At 34.1% G+C, this 12,100-nt stretch overlaps 1 pseudogene; it reads right to left on the minus strand.

The window, feature by feature from the left end:
- Positions 1–10,515: 10,515 nt before the first annotated feature.
- LOC125860964 (F-box protein At3g07870-like) lies at positions 10,516–11,717 on the minus strand (annotated as a pseudogene).
- Between the last annotated feature and the right edge of the window lie 383 nt (positions 11,718–12,100).

The following is a 12,100-nucleotide window of genomic DNA, read 5'->3' on the forward strand; positions in this document are numbered from 1 at the left end:
TTCATTATTGTGTATATTATTTACGTTAAGTGAAATTAGGTCGTTTCTTAATTACTTGGGTATATCGCATGTTTATTATACATGTATATTATCTTTATCTCCTCAATTTGAAAAATGAATTCAGTCGGGACCTACATTTGTGGATTTCGAAGGATGCCTAATATCCTCCCTTCGGAATAACTTGAACCCATTAACTAGAATCTATTGGTTTCGTAGACATTCTTTTTTGTTAGTTAATTAATTGATTTCCTAGTTTTTCCTAAAATTAGGATGCGACTCTTTTAAAGATTCTTTTATTCTTAAAATTCTTTTAAAATTTTATTAAATTGAATTAATAAGATTATATTTTGAGTCACCACGACGTTTCGCCCTATTTGAATAAAGTAGGGATGTAAACATCATATCTAATATTTTTTTTCTCTTCCTGAGTTCCTGTCAAGTATTTTTTTCATTTCAAATGCATTTCTAGATTTTATATTTCTCCTATAACTTTTCGGAAATTTATAAAAACCGCTCTATATCTCATCCTGATAAAATCAAATTTTTAGGCACATGCGTTCACTAAATTAGACACGAGTGGTATTGGGACTATATATATATACTTATACACTGTCATTTCCCTCATAAAAAATAAAACTTTTTATTTTCTTGTATACAAGAGATCACTGAGATTTGTTGTAATGCTGAAGTAACCTTTTGTTCCATCAAATATTTCAAGCTATGATGGTTAGTTCAAATCACAAAATACTTGAACTGAAGGTAGTGCCTCCATTTGTCCACAACATTTAGCAAGGCCATGTATTCCTTTTCATAGATAGATTTTCCCCTGTGATTAGGTGCTAGTACTTTACTAAAATAATCTATCGGTCTTCCTTTTTGCATAAACACAACACCAATGCCATTATGACTTGCATCAGTCTCTACAATAAACTCCTTGTAAAATCAGATAAAACCAATACTGGTGTTGGGAACATATAAGCCTTCAGATTTGCAAATGACAAATCAGCTTCATCATTCCATTTGAATGCATCCTTTTTAGTAGATTAGTCAGAGGCCTGCAAATCGTACCATAACCAGCTACACACTGCCTGTAATACCCTGACAAACCCAAGAACCCTCTAAGGCCATTCAAGGACTTAGGAGTTTGCCAGTCCACCATTGCTTGGATTTTAGCCGGATCAGTAGTCACTCCTTCTCCAGTAATAGCATGACCTAGGTACTCAACCTTAGGTTGTCCAAAAGAACAATTTACATTTTTTAACATACAAAGAGTGGTCCCTCAAGATATCAAAAACAACAACCAAGTGTTCAACATGCTCTTCAAATGATACACTATAGATAAGTATATCATAAAAAAATACCAGGATAAATCTTCTGAGGAAGGGTTGAAAAACCTCGTTCATCAAAGCCTGGAATGTTGCAGGACCATTGGTTAACCCAAAAGGCATCACCTTAAATTCATAGTGACCAATATGAGTCCTAAAGGTAGTTTTATGCTTATCATTGACCTTCATCCTAATCTGATGCTAACCAACTCTAAGGTCCACTTTGGAGAAGATCACAGAACCATGTGATTCCTCTAGTAGATCATATACTATAGGTATAAGATATTTATCCTTTATAGTGATGTCATTTAGTCCCTTATAGTCTACACAAAATCTCCAAGAACCATCCTTCTTCTTGACTAAAAGTGTTGGTGATGAAAATGGAGATTAACTAGGTTGGACAATTCCCTGATTGAGCATTTCAATAACTCGTTTCTCCGATTCATTTTTCTGGTAATAGTTGTACCGATAAGGTCTCAAAGTTATTGTTACCACACCTTTTTTGAGAGGGATGTCATGCCATGATCAAGTTCCCTAATAGGAGTCAGTGACTTTGGCTCCTCAAACACTACTAAATACCTATCTAGAACATCTTGAATAGTATTATCCACCACTTCATGATCACTTTGGACCTCTATGCTTAACATGAAAAAATGAGCAATAAGAGCATGACCCTTTTTCAAAATTATGTTCATGGCACCACTATGTATCATGTTGAACCTAATCTCTTTAGTTATGCCCTTCAAGATCAATTTATTTCCCTTCTTGCACATACTGACACATTTCTTCTCGTGATCAAACTTGGTTGGATAGTACTTTTTCATCCAGTCATTTCCCAAAACAAGGTCACATCCACCTAGAGGAATGATAAGCAGATCCTCTTGGAAGGACCTTCATTGCATTTTCCACTTAACCACTTGGCAATGAGATGTGCACTTGACATAGTTACCATTAGCTACTGTGATTCTTACTGGCGCACAATAACTTGCTTTATAACCTGCTCCGATGATTGTGTTGATCAATGAACTGTGACTGCTTCTTGAATCAATCAACAAGGTGAGGCTCCTATTCTTCACAGTACCACTCACCAGTATAGTATTAACCCCTTGAATGCTCCTTGTTAATGCATTTAAATAGACTGCTTCTTGCACTTCATGTTGTAATTCCCCTTCAATACTTAGGTCCATATAGGTTGGGTCCTCCACCTCTGCAAATACTCCTTCAACAGTCTCAACTTCTCCCGTTAAGAAATTTAATTGCTTTGGTCGACACTGATGCCCTATAGTGTACTTGTCTCCACATCGAAAACACAACCTATTACTTTTCGTGTACTCATAAAATTCAGGACTAAGTTTAAAAGGATTAGGTCAACTTGCCGAGCTTCCTAAGGCCTTTGAAAAGGAATTACGGCTCATAGCAGTAGTAGGCTTAGTGGTAACCTTGTTTCTCCTTTGAACAACTTCAAATGCCTGCTCTTGCATTCTAGCTTTCTCAATTTCCAACATAAGAGTAGTTGGTTTGAACATCTTCACACTGAACCTTATTTCCTCCTTTAATACTCCCATGAAACTTGATAGAAAGTGTCCATCATTGAGGTGTGGATTCCTTACAAGCATTTGCGCTTTGAGGTCCTCAATTTTTTTGAGAAATTCACTCACTAAACCTGTTTAAACCAGCCTGTTAAACTGTTCAACAATGTCATCCAACAACTCATCTTCAAACCTACTAATCAACTCTTCCTTGAAATCCACCCAATTAACCATCCCTTTACTTAGTACTAGAGAGTGATACCAAGTATCTACCAACCCATTAAAATACAAGGCAGTTGCTTCTACTTTCTGATGCTCTTGCGTTCTATACAAGTTAAAATACCTTTTACACTTTCGCAGCCAAACCTTAGGTTCATGGCCTTCAAAACTAGGTAACTCCCACTTAGGAGGGGCAATAGGAACCATCTGTAGCATGTACGGCCTTTGTTACTGAGTCGTATTCTGAAGTACGTCGTCTCTTTATTGTTGTTTTCCATGGGATCGATTAGGTACTCTCTCTCGAGTTGTTAGTCGATCAAGGATCAACTCTAACGTTCTTTTGATCTCTGTATGTGTATTTCAAATCTCCTGTTTATTAGCCAGTACTTCATTTAAGACATCGTCATGTCTAGCCAGCTTTTCCTCCACAATCCTAGCTCTTGGTCCATCATCAATTCTCAACAACACAGGTCGCGCGGACGTTGCTCTCATACCAATTGTCATGATCTCAATAAAGACGTGACAAAAATTCACAAATAACAAGAGAAACTCTTATTTTTGGGACAATTTTTTTATTATATTCAATAGGAAAACTGGATATTAACTATAAGAAATTGAAAAACTGAATTAGTCTATGATAACCAAATTAAATGGGCTTCCATGGTGAGTCTCGAATTTGTAGAAGGAATAAAAGAAGAAGATCTTAAGGTAGGAGAGATAAAAGAGCGGAGGAGAGAAAGCATACGAGAAAGAGGAGGAAGATTTAACTAGAATTATCGCTAAGTGATTTCTTCCTTCGAGGTGATTATATAACTACTGTTGCTCACCTAATTAATGATTGGTGATTTCAGCCGTTAATTTCGGACTCAGTTATTATTCACAAATTTGACTTCAATTCCCACTGCGACCATTCCTTTATTTGCCTAATTAATTCTACCGAATTGAGTAGGATCATTACATTATTTTTCATAAATCATGCATAACTATCATAAATCATATTCATAACTTCATAAGCTTTCTTCAAAAATTCATAGTCAAATCATGAGTAATGCATGAGTTCATATGAACTTGATTGAAAACTACGTAATATGAAGATTGAAATTGAATAATTAACTCAAAATCAAATAAGACCCATGGAAATTGCATGAACCCTAATAGAATTAGGTGACTTAGAATTGGAAGAATTTAGATCTTTTGGGATTCAATTGACGAATGAAAATCTATTGGTGAATTTCCACATACCTTGATAAGCAAATCCTTAATGCAATGGAGAAAAACAGAGACTTGAAGCTTGAAACTCCAACTTTCTTCCTTCAGCTTAGGAGAATTAGAGGGGATGAACTTGGATAAGAATGAGGGATTTGAGAGAATGAAAGGGTTTTCAGTAGATTTAGGTGTTGAAAGGTAGTAATAGGTCTTAAAATTAACATCAAAATGATATAGTATAGGTATTAGTATATAGGAAAAGAGCCAAATACCCTTAAGAAATAAATGTTGGAAGAATCTATGGTTTGGACCTGCGGATTGTAGAACATTCTACAAACCGTACCGGTGAACCATATGTCAAGTTACGGGGATACAAAATTTGCCAACTTTACCATCAAACATTCTACTATCCGTAGATCCCATTTGTAGTCCTCAGCTTTGAGTCCAAAATTTCACCAAGTCTGTTTCAATTTTACGAAACCATCCTACTACCCATCAAACTTACTACTACCCATCAAGTTCACTCGTAGGTCAAACTTCAAAAACTTGAATTTTTTCAAAACTCATCCCAACTTCTAAGACTCACCTTCTATGGCCCGTAGACCCTTTTATAGTCCATAGATGGGACTCATGGATCACAGTACCAGTATCGAAAAACTTCATCAAAGTGCTCATTTTTTATAATTGAAGAAAAGCAAGTATGAATGGGTATAATTAGTCATTGAGCATTCCGAGTATTTGCTCTAGGGATCGTTCATGGGTATCTCCCTGCTTTATAGCAGCTATTGTTCCGGTTCCAGAAATTATGCCAACTTTTCCTTGTTCTTTTTTCAATCTTTAGATGATTGATAAACTTTCCCTTCTTAATCCAACTTTCCAATTTTTAAGTTGTTACACTGCATTCAGAGAATTCACATCCGAGCTAGTTGGCTCAGAATATTGACTAAATTCAAGTTTTGGACATAACTTGATATTTAAAACACCAAGTTGCATAAACTCGCACAAAAAGCCTCGGGAGTCATGCCAACCATGCTAATAAACTAAAATGGCTCTTTTAGAGCTGATGGATTTGGTAGAATTTTATTCTCAGATCATCTTCTTGAATTTTAGATAAATAATGACCATTCAAGGTTCAAAAGCTCCAGAACACTCAAATTCGTATAAAACCAAATGAACGACAAGGTGACGGAACTGTCAGTCCCAACGTTGCTATAGAAGCACTCTTAATGATGAATTAGAGGCATAATCACAGAAATTAACTGGAGGGTCATTACAAAAGTTGTCCCCCATGATAGTCTTGATCTTGTTAATGGTTGGAATGTATCTAGTCGGTGCAGTGACATTACCGTAAACATTTATCTCCCTGAACTTCTTCTCCTTTGGTTTGTAAAAATCTACTTTTTGCCACTTTGAATCAAGAACTCTACATCTTTCCAAACTAATAACATTTCAAAATTATATGTATCCATAAAATACCGATTATAATCCATAAAAATGTTACTGCATTCATTTTTAACACAATATGTTGTAAGTATTTGTTAAGTTGTTTTGATTGGTTATTTAGCTTTTTTTTGAATTTTTCTTATGCAAATTTTTAGCAGATTATTATATCAAGTTGGCTATTTAAAGCCCTATTATGCTTAATGAAAACATCGAGAGACATTTTAATCAATACTTTTTTCTTTCCCATTTTTCAAAAACTCCAACAATGGTATCAAGAGTTTTATTGATCTTACGGGATCTATGAAATTTTCCAAAGAACTACCATGTTACTTCTAACCTCCATGGGCTATTTTTCAATCCTTTTAATCCGTTAGGGCTACACATTTTAACACTTTAGGGATACTATTTTCAGTATCTGCTTTTTTCAATGCACAAGCTTTACTAAACAAATTTTTAACCAAAAATAATAGCAAGCAATGGTCTCTTTTTGAACTACTCAAAAAGTTTCACTGGTGAAAACTATCATATATAGTCTGTGAAAATGAAATCATATCTTGAAGCCTATGATATATGAGAAGTTATAATGGAAGATATACCCTTAAAACCTCTCCATGAAAATCCAATAGTTACTCTAATTAAATCTTATTTTGATGAAAAAACCAAAAAATTCAAAGCCACAACTATAATTCAAAATTTCAGTTGTGGATTGGATTTTGTTAAAATCATTGCTTGTGAGACGACAAAAGAAGCTTGGAATTTTTTAAAAAAAATATCAAGGAAGTGATCGAGTGAGAAAAATGTAATTTTTGAATTTGAAAAGGGATTTTGAATCTCTTAGGATGAAAATGAAACTATTGTTAACTATTCTAACAAGATTTCTTTGATTGTTACTAAAATCAGATTGCTTGGGGAGGATTTCAAAGACGACAGAATAGTAGAAAAAATTCTCGTTGCGATTTCTGAGAGATTCAAGTCTAAAATTTTGTCTCTGGAAGAGTCTAAAGATCTCTCTATCTATGTCGAAGATCTAATAAGTGATCTTCAAGTACAAGATCAAAGAAGAGGCTCCATGTAAGATAATGTTACTGAGGGTGCTTCTTATGCACAGAAAAAAGAAAAATGTAATTATCTGCTTTGCAAATACTGCAAAAGGAAAGCACACTTAGAAACTTTTTATTGGTGGAGACCTGATGCAATGTGGAAATTGCAAACAAGCCGGTAATTTTACAAAAGTGATCAAACATAAGGACAATCTTCAATGACAAGTTGTAGAAGCAGTAATGAAGGAGAAGCAAATATTTTAAATTGCAGTATCTAAAGCAAAGGAGGAGTGTTAAGTTTGCTTTTAGTTACTGTAGTCATTTTTTAACATAATAAGTAACAAACTTTTAGGAAGAACTTGATTTTTAAATATTTGTTAAGTTCTTTTAATTGTTGAGATTATTTAGCCTTTTTTCGATTTTTGTTATGCCAATTTTCTGCAGATTATGTTATCAAGTTTACTATTTGAATCTCTATTATGCCTAATAAAAATATTGAGAGATCTTTCAATGAATACTTTTTACTGCCCAATTTTTTTAAAACACCAATGTCGACGTACTGACTACAATCAGTATTACACAACATAGACAATTCGTCAATACCACTAGTTACAAGCAATATGATGGTGTTTCAAGAAAATGTGAAGTTGGAAGGGACTTTACCTCTTCTGTTAAATTGTTAAGATATTGATTATATGATGTCATTTTTTTCTCGGTCCATCCAATGAACAACACCATTGATGTTAGCTTTAATAAATGATCCGCATAGAGCTTTTCTGGAGCCATGCCCACATTTTTCCATTTCTTATCAACTACAACAGTACAAAAGTCCAATTCTTATACTTGTGGATGTCCCTAAAACTTTTTGAATTCTGATCTCAATAATTTATATAGTCTTGAGGCTTCACTAGAAGATAATGAATAAGAAACACACTAAATTATTTTCTCCCATTTGGGTAATTTAACCTTGATACGCCCCAATTACAACTCCGAAAGAAGTATAAGTGGTTGTTGTCAAATAAAGAACCTAACTTTTAGGTTAGGGTCAATCCCACGAGGAATATGGTCTAGACTTAGGCTAAGTTACAATTATCTACGCTCAGTAACACTTCTTCTCAAAAAGGAGTGATTTGTAAATAAAATAACAGTTGATTGATTTGAAGTAACAAGTAAAAAGGAATCACAACTTGCAGTTTTAATTATCAATATAAGATTAAAACTAGAGTACATGTGTTCCACACGAGTTCTTAATGCAGCCATTCCAATAATCGTAACTCTATCCTAGTGTTAACATACAAGGTTGGTAAGTTATGTATATTTAAGTGATTGGTCCTCCAAATAGGGAATTTCACCACGCAACTTGGTTCTTGTACGGTTGTATGTGTTACTAACCCTTACCCCTAACCCCAGATTAGCCTTCGTAGTAAGTGGTTCTGGCTATTAGATAGTACATTATCATGTCTAAATCTCCATTATTTGATCTCTTTCTCATTTGTTACCTCCTTGGTTCGGCAAGTATGAATGAGGCGAGTTCTAACGTTGCGCATCGTTAAAAAGAATTCTAAACGGAAGTATTAACAATACATGTATAAACACTATATAAGAATTACTTAGTTATTGATTTTACTTTGTTAATTACTCATGGATCCCACAACCCTAGTGATGGATTTAGCTATTCATTCTTGAGTTAGCACAATGCATATTTTAGTTTGAAATAGAAATCATGAACTTACAATTAGAATAAATTGAAATCCGAAATATTCAATTGAAAATCAAAGGCAAATTGCATTAACAATCTTTAAGAATTAAAATGCCAAAAGTGTTTGCACAATAATCCTTAAATCCAAAGTACAGTTTCACAAAAGGTCTAACAACCCAAAAATGAAAAATACAACTTATATTTATAGAAACTAAGTCCTAAACCATGTAGGAAAAGAAAACACAAGAAAATCTGGCCCGAGTAGTTTCGATCGACGGCAGCCAAACAACGGTATATGGTTCAATCAACTGTCTGTGGTTAGCTCCGTAAGTCAGCAGTTGGCCAAACTCATGTAGTATTCAAATGACAGTCTTCACGTACTGCCCGTAGGTCTATGCACAGTCTATCCTGTCTCTCCATTGTTCAAGTATTGGAACTCCCTTTCTCTGAATCAAATGACAACCATCATCCACGGTCCTTCACTGAAACGACGCGGCGTCATTAGCCTCCGTGGTGCCACCTTGGTCATACTTCCTTGAACACTCTAACTATGGCCTCACCTAGGACCCATCAAGTAAACAACGACTGGTGATGAGCTCGTTTGTTGCCAAAATGTTGTTGGTTCAGCTACATTCAACTCTAACTGCTTCAAACTGATATCCTACAAAATTAGACCAAAACACCATCATATATAGTAAAAAAATAACTAATATGTATGAAAACTTCAAGTATAATGCATCAACAATACTGAAAATTCACGGTACATCAAACCTCAAAATACTCTCCAAAAAGAGGACTGCTAATGTAAACTGAATACTCAAAGGTATCCTTCCAACCATTCAACAGGTGAAACCATTATTAAAACCAATTAGTATCATGTTTTATTTAGATAAACTGGGTGTAGGGAGGTGAGACCTAGGGATTAACATAGTGTCTCTGTTTAGGGGGTCAAAATCATCGTCTTTGAATTCCAAAAGTAATCAGACATCTTCATTTATTGAGTGAAAACTTTTGGGAGATTTAAATAATTTTTTGTGATGCATGTCAACGAATAAAGGATCAAAATTTTAAAGAGAATATCGTTGTATAAAAATAATCGTACAACAGAAATTGACTCGATTGAAAATCATGAAAGAATTTCGACCATAATCACCATTCGAAGGTCCATAATCCTTTTGATATGAGCGATTATAATTCCTCCAAAAACTCCCTTTAAAATCTCAGAGCTATTGGAATCCATGGATGTGGCTCAATTTGACAAAAAAATGGAGCTAGTTTTGAGGATTTTAGTCTTATGGATTAGCTTTTGTATTGATTACAAATATCATTAAAATTGTCCAGAGTTTTCCCATAAATTTTGGTCAAAATATGAAAAATCATTTAACTGAATCGGACACGATTTCCACACCCTCACCCATACCCACATCGTATTGACATAGGCGCAACACTAAAAGTGAAGAGTGGGAGCAACTTAACTTTGTTCTACCTTGAAAACATATTTCAAGGGTTTCTTTGGTAGCAGTAAATCTGAAGGTGAAAGTATTTTCATAGCTTACAAGCAAAATTGGATTACATTTTTTTATTGTCAGAAGAAAAGTTGGAGTGAAATTAAAACAGCAGAGCTTGCTGAAATTATTGAGATCATCCGTATCTATAGTCTTGTACATAGACTTTTATCTTGTATCTACTCTTAGTTTTGAAATTTATTATTTTGGAGCGTAACTAGTTTTCTTATATCTATATCTATATATATATATATATATAAACCTTGAGAATGTTCCTATTATTTTTACCGAAAGCACAATGTTGTTCCTTAATTTGTTTTATCGAGACAAGTGTAGAATGAAATGATAAAAAAAAATGCAAATTCGGAGACTTAACTTTGCAAATAACCTAGAAACTTTTAAGGTATTCTGCTTATACATGCAAAGTGGTACTAACAGACCTCAAAAGCATCTATAAAACAGTAAAAGTTCCCAAGTCTTAAGCTAAATAATACAAGAAACATTTCTGCAAAACATAATATGAAGGAAGAAATAAGACAAATTCAACATCTAAACTAGCTCAATCTTCGGAAAGGCGTATGGGACTTGAAAACATTCCCCAATGACATTCTTGAGTGAGTAAAAACTTGGAGTGTAGCTAGTTGCTCCAGTGCCATCGTACACTTTCACCTTCGTAAACTTATTTTTTTTGGGTTGTAAGAAACAAGTTGTGTGCCAAAATCTCTTTGCATCAAGATTTCTCCATCTTTTCAAAGTAAGATTGGTATAAATTTATCACCACGGATATCTGCTTGAATACTATCCTTCAAAATACAATTTTTAATTCAAGATTTAGCTATTCCATATTCTTTCATCCACCATATATCAATACAATGATTATTATTATCATCAGACAAACACAAATAATTCCCCAACTCCCCTAGCGTCAAACCCAACAATGGGGTTTGCAGACCACACGGAGGTGACAAGGGCTGCACCTCTTCTGTAAAACTATTAAATGAGTAAATGTTTTCATTATTTTTGCAACCCATCCAATGAATAACACCATTGATGTTAACATTGCTAAATAATCCATCTAGAGGTTTTGGGGCCTTTCCCACATTTTTCCATTTCACATTAGCTCCTAGAGTATAAACCTCTAATTCAGATACTTTTGGACTTCCAACAGACTTTTTAACTACTGATCTCAATAATTTAAACTGACCAGAGGCTTTACTAAAGCAGAATGCATAAGAAACAAGCTTAATTCATTTCTCCCATTTGAGTAATTTAACCTCGAAATACTCACCTAAAATTGGATTGCTAATGTAAATTGTAGGGTCTACGTCATATCTCCAACCACTCAATAAACAAATAAATCTGTTACATGAACCAATTAATTTCATGTTACCCCAAGGAAATTTGGGTGAAGGGAAGTGAAACATATGGCTCAACACAATAGCTCTATGTATGGGGTGAGAATCATCTGCTTTCAGTTCTACTAAAAACCGTACAGATTCATTAACTGAAAGTAAAATGCAAGGAAAATCAGACGGTCTTTTGTGGTGATACATGTTAATAAACAAAGGGTCAGAAGTTAAAATAAGGTACCAAAGTTTACAAATTATCTTACAACGGAAGATCGACTTGATTGTCAATCGTGAAAGAATTTCGATCATAACCACCGTTGGAAGGTCCATAATCATGGTGACAGGAGATATTTTTCTTCATTCGCAATATTCCTTGAAAAGCTTAGAGCATTGGGCATCCATGGCTATCACTTCTTTTGAAATAAAGGGTGTTAGTTTTTAGGGTTTGGTAATATGTAATTGTTGGGCCCTCATATATTGTGGGCTTTAAAATTTATAAAATTTATTTTAAGCTAAATGGACTATATAAACAAAGTTAAATGACTTCAAGAAACTACAAAATAAAGAAAAGTTACTTCAGTAATTCATTAATATAAGTTGAATGGCTATTTAGATATTAAACTCTATATTATTATGTTTTAGCCAAATTTAAATAGTTATAAGGAGTTGCGCTAAATTCCTTCGAAGTTCCATAATCGTGATAAGAAAATAAAAAAACATGAATTCCATTTTAGCATAAAATATTTAAGGTTTGAAGCTGGCTCCTGGATAGCTATAGATGATGC

This window comes from Solanum stenotomum, chromosome 1 (genome assembly GCF_019186545.1).
Source record: "Solanum stenotomum isolate F172 chromosome 1, ASM1918654v1, whole genome shotgun sequence".
Taxonomy (NCBI): domain Eukaryota; kingdom Viridiplantae; phylum Streptophyta; class Magnoliopsida; order Solanales; family Solanaceae; genus Solanum; species Solanum stenotomum.